General features: G+C 46.3%; 1 long non-coding RNA gene across 1 annotated transcript; it reads left to right on the forward strand.

Moving 5' to 3' along the window:
• Window positions 1-11,217: 11,217 nt before the first annotated feature.
• LOC112843365 (uncharacterized) lies at window positions 11,218-12,137 on the forward strand. The gene is made up of 3 exons (XR_003215689.1): window positions 11,218-11,245; window positions 11,325-11,441; window positions 11,990-12,137. It is a non-coding gene; the product is annotated as an uncharacterized LOC112843365 (long non-coding RNA).
• Window positions 12,138-12,492: the final 355 nt, after the last annotated feature.

Here is a 12,492-nt window from a genome sequence, read left to right on the forward strand (position 1 = left end):
AAAGGCAGTCGTAAAAAGCAGTTTTAGGTCAGAGCTTCAGTCCAGTTCCACTGTCTGAATGAGCCTGACGTGGCTCGACTGGCGCTGTGATGATGTGCTGAATGTGAAACAGACTGTGTGCTTTAACAGTCAAACATGGCCGTCTGAACCAGGAGAACAGAGGCGCGTCTCAAACAGGAAACATACGTTTGAATTTTGAATGTTTCAGCCGAAGCCTCAGAGCGGCGGAGAGAGAAAGGCTCTGTGTTTACTATAAGCTTACAGTCCGGCTTTCCCTTTGAGCGCCTGAAATGTGAGAGTGTAAATACATCCTGGGCTTGTTCCCCCCAGATGAGTCCAGCATGTGCTCCACTTTCAGCTAACAGATGTGAAAATTACAGCCGAGCGACTCGGCAGCTGTCCCTGATCATAATTAGCTTCTGAAATCTCCATTTACCGCTCAGCGCTCACTCTGTGACGTCTCACAGAGGTTCCTGAACCTCAGGTGAGTGAAGCCAAAGTAAGGAGGTGCGTTCCTCCAGGCAGGTAAGAGCACGCCGCTCCAGGCTGGCAGGTGTTCCACTTTAACACCAACAAACACGCAGCGACAGCCACATGTGGGAGGTCAGAGGTCAGAGCAGCGCGAGTAGGAGCATGTGGTTCGTGTGACTGACAGTCGGTGAAACTCGAGCCTGAACAAACACTCAAGAGAGAAAGAGTCTCAGACTCTGAGAGTAAAGGCAGGGCGTTTTCTCCGACCCTTCACCTTCATTCTGAAGAAGAAGAAGAAATGACAGGGAGATGTTGTTTGTCGCTCCACATACTTCACATTCTTACTGATCACCATGACGATGGAGAGTCCAGTTGTTCCAGTTGCTATGGTGCCGCAGTTCAACTCACCTGTGGCGAGTCGCCTCCCTCAGACGCCTCAGGATGCTGCAGATCGCACCATCATGTGACTAATAAACCTGTAAAGCTGGCAGATGTTCCACCAGCTGTTTGTTTTCCAGTGTTTTGTTGCTCCTGAACAAACTCGCTTTAAACGCAGTGCTGCCCTCAAACTGAACATGAGCAGAAATTCTTCAGTAAAACAACCAAATTTCAGGATTTGGTAACTGATATGTCATCTTTGGAGGGTTTCTAGTACAGACTCCAGGCTTTTCTGGGGGACTGTGATTTAAATCCTCCTCCATAAAGACAACATTTGATGATCTCCTCTGAATCCTTAATGAAGAGTGCCGTGGTATATATCAATAAAGTTGTGGTTGGATTAGGATAGTTTCTGGGTTTTTCCAAGAGTAGCTGCACAGGCAGAGACCACCCTCACTAAGCTGATGTCATTTTGTTCTATAAGCTGAAACAGAAAAAGCTCAGTTCAGAAACGAGCTTCACGTTGTCTCCTAGCGGGTTTTTAAGATGTAAAGACACTAAAGTAGCAGCGTCTGTGTGTGCAGTCAGCGTGGATCACACCTGTAATACTTCCTGTTTCCTGCTTCGGGACAGGCTCAGGTCCAGGTGTCTATCTGTGTAATCTTTAGATAACTTGTTACATGTGTCCTGATAAAAGCGGCTCATATTAGTTTCCTCCTTGGCTGATTTCAGGCTCAGAGATCCGGTGGGGAGCTCAGACATCCAGAGGCTGGAGTAGAGCTGCTGAGGTGGTCTGAGCACCTGAACGCCTCCCTTTGGAGGCTTTCTGGGCAAGCCCAGCTGGGAGGAGATCCCATGACAGCTCCATAACTTGCTGGAGAGAGCATTTAAGTATTTCCCTTTCCCTGGCAGATTAAACATCACTGAGGAAAAGGGCGTCTGGATTACACTGTTTAAACTGCTGCCACCGTAACCTAGCTTCAGATCAGTGGAGGAAAATGGATGGATGTTTCTTCATCGCAGGACGTTTGCATTTTTTATTAAAACCGCATGAAGTTCTTCCAAATCTCCTTCAGCGTTGCCAAGAAATCGTAGATCCTCCCAAAGAACCACCGAAACCTCTGAAACCTCAACTACAGCTGTGAGAGCTTAAAGGAAGACCTCTGAAAAAGCGTCTGAGCGAACTCTCCGGCGTTCCCGACGAGCCCCTGAAACTGAAAAACCCTCACAGCACAGCAAACACCTGAATCGAGCCTCATGTTAGTCAGGAACACTTTTATTACTGAGGTGCTCCTGAAAGTGTTGTTGAGCGAGTTTTAATAAAGTCTGGATCAGAACCACGAGCTCAGGTTTCACTCTTGTCCGCCTGGTCATGTGACGCCCTCCCCTCGAGAGCCTTCCACCCTGCGAGCCTCCACAGCGAGCTCCTGAAACTCCTCTCGCAGTCTGTCGCCACCGCGCCTCGTCTCCCAGAGCTCATCTGACAGAAATGACTTCCAGACGTGGCGCAGCGAGCGAACAGCGAGCGGGACGTCAGCAGCGCTCGTCTTTATAAATACCAGCTGCTCACTCAGGGCACAATCTGATGTGAAGCTCTGCCGGGGCCGGCTTAAAGCCTGGTTTAAACCGGCACCGATAGTCTGTGTGTGTGTGTGTGTGTGTGTGTGTGTGTGTGTGTGTGTGTGATGTATAGGAAGGAACATTTCAACATGTTATTTCACTTTAATGAGCACATTGTTGGCAGAGAGACGCAGAGAAATGAAAAAAACAGAAGGTTTGTGTTTCATCTCTGAGTGCCGAGGAGTGTGTGTGTGTGTGTGTGTGTGTTTGATGTGTGTGTGTGTGTGTGTGTGTTTGATGTGTGTGTGTGTGTGTGTGTGTTTGATGTGTGTGTTATCCGTAGAGGTTTTGGCCGCCCTCCTGCTCTCTGTCTTTGTCTCCACTGCGATCAGGACTGACAGCCCCGAAGTGCCTGAATACATGTGTGTGTGCTCCATGTCAGTGTGTGTGTGTGTGTAACAGTCATACATGTGATTTTTTCCAGTTGAAGACTTTCCAGTTTCCTGACAAACCTCCTGACCTTCAACATACCAAAAAACCCTGGAAACTCTTCAAGCACCTCTGGATCCTCCCTCACAGCGAGCCAGTGGGACCTCCTTAAGGACTCCTGGAACCCCCCCAATAATCCACTTGAACCCTCTGTAGGTCTACCAGAACCTCCTCGTAGACATCTGGGAGCTACATGCTGCCCGAGTCTTTAACAAGCTATGAAACTCCTCGAATCGCATCAATGACTCTCAGAACCTCCAGAATAACCACCGAAGCTCCCTGAGGTCCAGGCATCACTCTCAGATATTCTTCAGGTCCTGGAGCCTCACCAACATACACGAACACAGAGCGATTGCACCGACAACTTTGGAACCTCTTTACAAAACCACAGAAGTGAGACTCAGACTTGGTCCCAACAAATGGAGCCACTTTTCAAGCAGAAGCAGAAGCTGTGAGACCACAGGACTGTTTCCTCAGCATCAAGGCTCTTATTGTGTCGGGGTTTATCCTGGGGGCTGGCTGAGCGTTACTAAGTCTGCTTCTAACTGCTGAGTCAGCCTTTGTTAGCCTCTTGACATTGACCAGGTCACAGGCGGCTCTTCTGGGGTTAATTGTAGAGGTCGAGTTGGGTTCTGTTAGCGTTCAACTCTCTTGAAAGACTTTTTTTCTTTTAGAGTACAAAAATGCAGAAGAATTTCAGGGACAAAAAGATGTAGTAGTAGAATAAATTTGAAAGGTATCATGTTTCATAGATTCTGAAACTTGGTTGTTTCAACCTAACCCTTACTGGTGGATGTTAACCTCTGACCTTTCTCTGGGAAGGGTTGGAGGTGGATGGTCTCAACAAGCAAATAGTTGATAAAGAAGTGTGGATGTTGTCTAAACCCTAACCAGAACCTTGGATGAGTTTCCAGTGACCTGGTGGATTTTAACCCTCTGAGGTCTAAGTCATAATTGTTGACGACCCCAAACTTTGACCCTAAATCTAAGCTAGCTCTAATCCCAGGTCTGAGCGATCAGAGAACAAAGGAAATCTCCGCTGTATCTGACACACATCAGAAGCGGTTTACGTCTTTTCCCAAACAAGTCTGTTTTCTCAAAAAGACAGGACCAGGGTAGAGTTGGGGTTATCGCCTGACGATGGCTTAGACCTCACAGGTAGAGAGGCTGACATCAGTCCTTAAACTTTCACAAGCCAAACCTGAGTCTGGTCTTTAATCTGTCCTTCATTACAGTGCAGGTTTATGGGAATGAACACAATCAGTCTTTGTGATGCTGGTTCTAAAATCCAGCCAATCACGAGCCACATCTTAACAATGGCCAGCTCACTGGTGACTCATCCAGGATAAGGGCTGGGTTTGTCGTTGGCTCCAGTTGCGATTTTTAACTGGAACATCACTCAAATTGGATTTCCAAGTCGTAAATTTAGAGCGACTCCGCTAACCCCGACCTAACCATCCAAGATGTGAATGTGAACAGCAGTAAAACATTGCGCTGTCTGTTCTGCCACTGCTGTTTATTTGTGACTCCCTAAATAAGCTGTACACAGAGCACTGACCAGACTCTCTCCATGAATATACTGCAGCAAATTTAAGCTAAAAAAAACTAGCACTGCGCAGTATTGCTAACGATGCATGAATGGCTGTTTTTCCTCGTTTTTCCAACTGTAGTACAAGAACACACTCAACTCGGGAACCATTAGTTTTAGCCACATGTAAAGACAGATGTTCAGAGTCTAGAGGGTGTAACAATAAAGATTAAGTTTTATATTTTTTGGTATATATTTTGGTATGATAGTTATTTCAAAAGATTTTTGATTTGGGTTTAAAATGTAACAAAATAGATGAAAAACCTGCAGATGTTAATGAATCTCTAAACCCAGCCTGAGATGGTTGGTCAGTAACTTGGTGGATGATTAGCGAGTAAGTCCTTAAAATGGTCCACCTGGACCAGACCAAGCCTAGCCTAAAGTTTAATGAGTTGACACATTTACAGTTAGTTTGGTTTTTATGTTTTCTGTATCGTGATAAAACTTCAGGATAGAACTAAAAAAAAATCACCAAACATGCTGTGAAATCAACCCCGAGTACTGGAAGCTAAACAAGTCAGCAGTGTGAATATAAATATCTGTAATTCCTCAGCAGTTAGTGAAATATTTTTGTTCAGCCCATCGAATTAAAGCTGAGAATGTGCACTGTTTAAATCCGCTGTGCTGACATGCAGAGCTGCAATTATGAGAATTAGTTCACAGTCCAAACATTTTCAGAGTTCAGCTTAAAACCAGCAGGACTGCAAAGTGTCTGAATGAGTGTGTGCTGCTCTTTCACACTAATTGGTGGAATAATATTGTGACAGTGACTAATGGGCCCTTCAACACACACACACACTGATGTATTGTGTGTGTGTGTTTTCTCTCTGATGTTATCTGATCTGCTCTGAGTTCAGCTCTCAGCACTTTTATTTATCCTCTCCCCGGCGGCCATGTTGGAGCTGCGCTGTGTCCCAGTTTCACTCATGGAGACTTTGTTTCGTGAGACCCTGGACTTTTCCAGGCAACACAGCAGCCACACTCGCTCCAACACACTCTAACTCACAAACTGTCTTCATGCTCACAGTTTCTCCGTCGCCATAGTGATCAGGGAAAATAATCACAGTTTGTCCATTTCAACATATTTTTCAAACATCTATCTTCCGGCTGTTTGGTTACAGCTCAGCGTCTACAGGACGTCTTCAATGAGTCTCCAGCTGTTTAACAAACCATTAGCACCTCTGGAAAAACAGCTACATGTTTCTCAACCTGCCCAGATAATTTTTTAAAGACATCAAACTCACTGAAATGTCCTCACAGACTCGAAGAACTTCCTCACTTGTTTCTTAGTTGTTGCAGAGACAGTTTGAGCCTTCTGAACGTCCACAAATTCTCTCTTCACGGATTTCACTGAACCCGTTCCACGCCCTGAAGTATGCTGGCATCTCCTAAGCTCTCGCCCTCTCTGTTTCCAGGACTTCAAGTGACTGTCACAGTCACTGTCTAGGACCCGGCGTAGCCATCAAAACATCCTGAAAGACCTCAACAAGCCTCTCAACAACTCCTTCAACCTCCCAACAAAACCCCCAAATCTCCTTAATCTTACTTTGTGCTGTTTCAAGGACTTCAAGTGGCCTTTTAAGAAGGACAAGACTTCCTTTAGGGAAGTAAAAAGACTCTGGGAACTTCTTCAGTGCTGCAGCTGGGACTTTGAGATCCAGAAAACGTCCTTAAGAACCTGAAGATGGACATGAGAACCTCCTGGATCCTTGTAACCTTCTATATGACCTCTATAACATTTCTAAGGGTCACTGTTTGAAGCTCCTGGAGCACCTGGAAACAGTTTCAAGGAGACACAAACACACACACACACACACACACACACACACACACACACACACACACACACACACACACACACACACACACACAGATGACACATGTGTGTTGTGAAAGAAGAGACAGGAGGCCTGTCGCCATGCTAATGATCATAGCTGTCAATCAGCAGGTGATCAGTCAGCTGATAGGCTGACAGGCTGACACCTTCCTTCCTGCAGCCCCCCACCCCCCGACCTCACCATGGACCGCACACACACACACACACACACACACACACACACACACACACACACACACACGCCTGCAGTGTGTGAGTCACCGGTCATTAAGTTTCAGCCTTCAAAAAGACTGAAAACAAGATCCTGTTACTGTGTGTGTGTGTGTGTGTGTCTGTCTGTGTGTGTGTGTGTGTGTGTGTGTGTGTGTGTGTGTGTGTGTTGAAGTGTCTCAGATTTTCCTGCGGTCCCATCAGACCTTGAAGGTATCGCTGATATCAGATGATGTATTCACTGTCTGCGTGCTCTCTGCATATTTGCTTTGTGCGTCTGCAGACATGCTGAACCCGCGTGTAATATAATACATGTAAGTACAGAAACACACGCACTCTGTCAGGTGTGCTTCAGGTGTCTGTGAGAGAGCAGGGCATTGTGGGTAGCTTCTCAGAAACACTTCATACAGCTCACAGACATTTGCTCTGCAGTTCATGGATAATATTCTTCTCTGAGATTCTCAGGACAACACAAATAATAAAACTTAAAATCGCTTAAACCAGAGTTTCACCTGATCTAAATATAAGCTTTATTAAAAAGTCTGAAGCAGAAGTTAAAAGTGAACAGGGTGTCTGTCTCCTGAATCCAGAGAGAGGAGAGGTTCTCATTGTGGAATCTCAGTGCTGCCTTCAACGCCTTCCTTCAGTTCCAGGAGACGTCCGACCCAGGCCTCCAGCACCGCACTGCCTTTGGACACAGGACAGACCACCGCTGCTCCTCCTGTCTCTCAGTACTGGAGCTCCACAGGGCTGTAAGCCTCCCTGCAGTAAGCTCCTGGGTACGTATATACCCGAGCACCTCTTTGATCAGGAAATGACAGCAGAGTTCACTTCCTGTAAACTCCGAGAAAGATCAACCTGCCACAGCACCTGCTGGTGTCCACCTGTCACCTGACCAGTAGGATCCAGGTACAGCAGCAGCTCCGCAGCCAGTAATCAGACTACTACAGAGAAGACAAACACAGACCCACACCTCACCGACCCCCTGTTACACGGCATGACATCACACTGATGTCACATGTTTTAGGTGAGTCATGCAGGTTGATTGTTGCAGCCTGGTGCTTTGAGGATATGAGTACGATTTAGTTAGTTTGTACTGCCTTCTGAGTGGCGACACCTATCGTTCAGGAGAATACTGCAGCGGCGTCACGGCGAGCATAAATCAAAACTACTGGAGATGAGGTCACTGCAGCGTATGGAACAACCATGCGGTGGTATACGGGGCGTATCTGATTCTAGGTGGTGCATTATACTGTAAACTCTCTGCAGGCATGTGGACGTCTGCACAGACTCTCATATCTTACATCACTGGGATCCGTGTGGATTTTGAATTCTGGATTTAACAGGAAGCCAATGAAGGGAAGCCAAAACAGGAGAAATATGCTCTCTTTCTAGTCCCTGTCAGTACTCTTGCTGCAGCGTTTTGGATTAACTGAAGGCTTTTCAGCGAGTTTTTAGGACATCCTGATAATAATGAATTACAGTAGTCCAGCCTGGAAGTAATACATGCATGAACTCGTTTTTCATCGTCACTGTGAGACAGGATGTTTGAGATGTTTGAGGATGATGATGGGCGAGGGCAGTCCTGCAGGTTTATGTAAGCACAGCTTCTCTGGATGAAAGGATGAAAGCTCAGAGCCTGAAATGAGCAGAAACGTCCACTTTAAGCATGAAACACAACATTTAGCCTGGAAATGGCTGAATGTGCTACTGTTTCTGACTCTGCTCATACAGAACATCTGGAACACATCTGCATACATGATTCATATTTAGAGCAGCCCTCTGTGTGTGTGTGTGTGTGTGTGTGTGTGTGTGGTTTCAATAAACACTTTGTAAGCAGCAGGATTTCATCAGCACATATTTGATGTCTCCTCGTCCCTGTCATGTTGCTCTTTTCCTGATTTAAATGTACGAACTGTGAGAACTTTGAACAAAAGCTTGACGCCGCCCCGCTCCAGCTTCCTCCTCCCGTTTGATCCCTTAATGAAACATTTAAAGCAGCGTCACAGTCTGGGCTCGGAGCGCCGGCCTTCACGAGCTGCTTGTAACCAGAAAGTCAAAATCTTAAGTTGTGGAGCCTCAAATATGCGAAGCAGCTCAGTGAGTCACCGAGTTTCTCTCCTTGGGTTTCTCTCCCCTGTCCTCCCTTCAGCTTCGGCGCCGCAGAGGAGAAACAGCAGAAGTGCTGAAAAGCAAAAGTGTTATCAGCAGAAGTATTCAGGGTGTGACGGAGGAGCGTCGGCTGCTCCTGCAGGACCCGGGTTAAAGTATCCTGGCCCTCGCTGCAGGTTTAGTTCATGCTGTTCATGTGATGCTGTTTATTCCAGCTCACGTACATCACTTTTAAATAAAGGTGTGACCACTGTGACATCACCCGCTTGTTTCTGGATGTCTGAAGCTTCAGCTCACTGATGGCTGCCATCCTGGCTCATGGCAGTGAGGTGGCTCGTTTCCTCAAAGACCAGAGGAGTCGCCCCCTGCTGGAAATTAGAATGAACTCATCGTCATTAAAAAGCCTGAGCCATCTCCCCAAACAGATGGAGGTCATTCTGTGTAGAATCAACACGAGCCTCCTGCTCCACCGTTTGAACGTTTACATCAAGTGCTGTGAAGTTTTAGCTTCCATATCAAAAACTTCTCAATGTGTGTTTTTTTGAATTATGGTCTGTTGACACATATTCGGGTCATTTTTGTCACACACTAAAATCTGCGGCCATGTTTCAACATGAATGTCTTACATTCTCACTTTAACGTTATTTCCATTGGAGTGAATCGGGATGTTTAGGAACAACACACAGGGATCTGCGTCGGTCCGAGGGTGTCGAGGTCACGAGGTCAGCACTGCAGTGTGAGCGAGTGCAGGTGTGACAGTGGGTTCAGTCTTCTCAGTGATCAGCTTCCTTCCTCTTTTCTTCTTTATGTTGTTATTATTCAAACTCAGTTAACGTTGTACAGCTATAACTCGGACATGTTATCACTGCTTAATGTCTGAACTAACAGACTGAGTGTGGTCATTATGGAAACATCACTGCAGGCACTTGACTTTAGTGACACTTCGTAGACGTAATAAAAATGTGGTATTTCTGTTCTGTGGGAAGGTTGTAAAGAGGAAGTGATGCAGCTGAAATAGTGTCTGTGTCTAGATCTCAGCCATCATTTACTCAGCATGAAGACCCCGTCAGTGTCCCTGCTCCTCGGTGAGTCCACACTTATCCAGCTCTGTGCACCCACAGCAGTCCACAGACCTAAACTTCACTTTAAACCTGCTTTAGGTTGAATTATTACGGCACTCTGAGCTGTGATGTGCTGTTAGAAAGAGGAACAGTGAAGAACAGGGGAAGGTTAGTGTCTCATCTTTGTGTCCTTGTGAACCTTTTCACAGATTTAAATTAAGTTTTTCTGAAGTGGAACAGGAACAGAGACACTTTCAAACTCACATTAGCAGACAGCAACAAACTTTATTTATAACTGAGTATGACTCATTTCTCAAAGCTTCATGTTTCTGATGGCCGAGGCGTCTGTGCAGCCTCTCTCCCACCGCGGCTCAGCTGTTTGTTAGGACTGATGTGGGATCACATCTGGGCCCGGCTCTTATTGTTCCCATGGTGATGGACAGGCTGACAGATGAGGTCAGGCAGAAGTAACTGTGGAGAGCAGCGAGCAGGTGGAGGTATGCACTGGAGAGAAGAGTGTGAATGAGAGGGAGACAGGTGGACTCAAAGGAAAGGGAGGTAGTAAAGGTGGAGGGTTTAAATGGCGGGGGTCAACCATTCAAAGGAACGGATGGTGCACAAGAGAGGTGAAGACGAGAGAGGAGACAGGGTGGAGACGAGTGTCAGGGGTGATTTGTTACAGAACACACACACTCTGCATGTCTGAACTGCGCCCTGCTGCACTTCCTCTCTCTGGGTCAACACTCACAGATCTGCACTTCTTCATCATCATTACGCTGATAATATTTATATATGATTAACTATTAGCACAATTACATATAGACCTGGCTATTAGCACGCTGTGTTACCTCCACAAGGATTTGATTTGATTTGATATACCTTTATTAGTCCCACAAGGGGAAATTTCATGTTAAGGCTGCCGACCTATTGCACGCAATGGCGGCGCCGTCTTACCCTCCGACCATACGATGTTCAGTCCTTTATTTCACCTTTGGGTGGATGAGCAGGGATCTCACACTTTCTGACAAATGAGACCTGCTGTGATGTTTGGAGACGGTGGAGCTGAGCTGAAGGTGTCCTTTAGAGCGACAGCTCAGAGTCACAGAGGCTGAGACAGTCTGAGCATGTGCAGAGGAGGGAGGGTGGAGGATGAAGGTGGAGCTGCAGGCAGGAGGAACAGAGGAAGAGCTCAGAGGAGGTTCATGGATGAAGGAGGACATGCAGAGGGTTGTAGTGACAGAGGAGGATGCTGGGATAGGAGGAGATGGAGGCAGATGAAAGGAGGGAGCAGCTTAAAGGCTTCCTGATAAGACGATAGACGATCAGCTTGTTCTCACTCAAATACTCACTGCGATGGAAAAGGATCTGATTACATCACAGCAGAGACAGGAAGTACACACATTTCACACACTTGAAAATTTAAATCAGATTTCTGATCCAAATCGTTCTGGATTCAATGACCTCTGACCTTTATTGACCTCTGACCTCCTGTTGCAGGTGTGTGTGTGCTGCTGCTGTCTGCACTGACTGTTTCTGCAGGTGAGTTGATGAAGTTAAAACAATCAGTGAGATACCAACAGGAACACAAATACATTTACTCTGTTTGTGTGTCATTCAGTTCTAGTCTTTGTGCCTCCTTATCCTCCGGTGCGGCCGGTCGTACATTTAATGGTCTTCCTTCCGTACGCCGTCTCCACGCTGGTGATGCTGTCGATTGAGAGCAGACTGAATGCAGGTATGAGTCTCTCTGATCTTTCACAGCAGACATGTTGGTGCTGCAGGTGCTGAGGCTGCAGGAGTGCAGGTAGGACTGATACAAAGGTAGGAGTCTGTAGATCAGGTGCTTTTGTTTGGGGACCAGTTTTCTGAAGGTAACATCAGAGCTGATCGATGAGAGGCAGTCTTCTTTTATTCAGGTGACCATGTGAATAAATGAGGAGAGATGTGTAACTTTAAATCACAAATGACTGAGTGTAAAGAACTGGGTGATAAACCTGATAGAAGCTGCCTGTGAGCAACTTTGCACAAATATAGGATTTAAAAAGCCTTGCAGGTTAAACTCCTACTGCACATGCTTGAAGTTACACAACATTACAGCTTAACACTAGACAACATCCTTATGGTACTGTCCTGCCAGGATAATTCACAGCACAGAGTCAGGTGATGCCTGTCAGCACCATGCTGAGGAGCATTAAAGCTAAAGCCGGTCCTCCTCTGGGACTTTAACTGGAGTTGGGAGTTTGTTTAAAGTGGTCGTGTTTAGTCTGTGTCCACTCGCCGCAGGATGTCCTCTGGTTGTCTCCATGGAGACGCCCCTGCTTGATGAAGAAACTCAGGAATTCGGCGAAGACTATGATGACATCGCTGCTGATGTCACCACCGAGCATGAGTTCTGATCTACAGCGAGCGACGGCGCTGCATTCAGACTGGACACATGAAAGTTTGGATGGATTCATGTGTTTTTATCTTATTCTGATATTTGTTTTGCCATGCTGTATTTTATTTTTTATGCTTCATGTAAAATATGTTGACCTGTGTTGTCTTTAATATTCTGAATGCTAAACTAAAGAAGTTTTCATATTTTGGGATAAACAGAGTCTGAGCTCTGAGGCTTTCCTCAGCTGCTGTTCACTCGGCATGACTTTGTGTTGCTGCAGGTGTCCAGAGTTTGAACCTCACATAGAACCAACAACTGTAACACATCTGCCTGTCCAGTTCAGAGTTACAGGGAGGCTGTAGCATGTCCCAGCTGTCACAGGCTGAGAGGCAGGGTTCACCCTGCACAT

Source organism: Oreochromis niloticus, linkage group LG3, assembly GCF_001858045.2.
Source record: "Oreochromis niloticus isolate F11D_XX linkage group LG3, O_niloticus_UMD_NMBU, whole genome shotgun sequence".
In the NCBI taxonomy this organism is placed as follows: Eukaryota; Metazoa; Chordata; class Actinopteri; order Cichliformes; family Cichlidae; genus Oreochromis; species Oreochromis niloticus.